Genomic DNA, 1,648 nt, shown 5'->3' on the forward strand with positions numbered 1-1,648 from the left:
GATCCGGGTGTCGTTCTATTAGAGGTTTTACGGTAATAGAACTGGACGAGTACTGCAAAATTATATTATTTGGAAAGTTGTTTCGTTTCTATGAACAAAGTTTTAAGTTATAAAAAGGGTGATGCGGTCCGGGCTGGGCCATGTCTTTGTCGGCCTGTTTCCTCTGTAACTTCGTTCATAGACGAGACACAGTCTCCCAAATTATATCATTGCATAATACTCGTCAAGTTCCATTAGATAGAATTTAGTTGATCCAAATGTATTAATTCTAAAAGAGACTATGGTAGGCCCGCGAGGGCACTTCAGGGCCCAATTGAAGCCGACAACGATTAGTCCCTAGATCAGGAATCCAACAAAACATATCAAACCCAAAAATATATTTCTAGTAGTTCTCGTACTTGTACTAAACTTCATCACAAGAAAATAAGTCAGCTCCGTGCACGTCTTCAGATGACATTCTGATGACTTCCTTCCCTTTCTTGTCTTCTTGATTCTCAGCGACTTCTTCTAGAACCGAAAGAATTCATATTCTTGACGGAACCAGAAAGGACTTCTGGGATTTCACGTCATCATAAATCTTGACACGTCGGAGGCGTTTAAATGAAAAAACAAGTGTGAATTCTGAATTCTCTAGAGACTTTTGTTTGAGGTTCTTGGTTAGATTTTTGGTTCTGTTCTCGAGTTAGAAAAAGTGAGAGGATCGGGTTTAGATTGAAGTGAATCTTGTGTTTTGATTGAAATGGAATGTCATCTGATATGTATGGAATCATAAGTTTCGGATTAAAAAATCATTTCTGAAAAAGCCTTATTCAAGTTCCGTGTTATCAAGAATCCAATGAGAGTAATCTTTTAAGTAAAATGCAAAAGAGGTGTACCAGACGTCATACTATACATTTCTTTTCAAAAATGTGTCAGACATCTTTGAAAAACGGTGATGAATTGACACGAAAATGAGTTCCTCGAATGATAGGGTGCATGTTTTCATGATGGCTAAGAAGAGGGCGTTAGGGTTTTCCAAATTTCTATTCCATTTTCCATTTTTCTCCGGAATCCTAGAATATTCAATTATTTCTCTTGAACCCCAAAGAGAAAACTATGACTAGGCAGGCCATTTGTTTTTAATCCAAATAGTTAACCATTGGGTTTCGCCCCAAGCATTTTGTGGTACATTTTCTCAAGATTAAAACAGCTAAAAACGTCGGTTGACGCTGAGATCAACATCTTGTGATTTTAGTAGAAGAAGAAGAACACGATGGTTTGCGTAAGTTTCCAAAAGTGATCATTTTGTAGATCATAAACAACTCAAGTATGGAAATTTAAGAGAGGAGAAATATCTGAATGATCAGAAAATAGAAATTCATTTTAAGAATCTCGGACTTTTGAATTATTCAAAATGTTGAAGGGGTTTTCATTTGAATCATTCAGATGAGCTTTCAGTTGAAGATGTTTAAAGTTCTGTCTACTAGACTCTCACGATAGGCACGTACCCTCAAAATCAGAAGAACAGAACATTTTTTAGATAAAGCCGTTGAAAAGGGGACTCCGGACCAAAATTTTTATCACATAAAAATTTTCAAATAGTTGTTTATCCTGCTGATATTATTGCGAGAAATTGAAATACCCGAAAACGACGCTGAAACTAAAGAAA

Source organism: Caenorhabditis briggsae, assembly GCF_000004555.2.
Source record: "Caenorhabditis briggsae complete genome, chrIV, whole genome shotgun sequence".
NCBI classification, from domain to species: Eukaryota; Metazoa; Nematoda; class Chromadorea; order Rhabditida; family Rhabditidae; genus Caenorhabditis; species Caenorhabditis briggsae.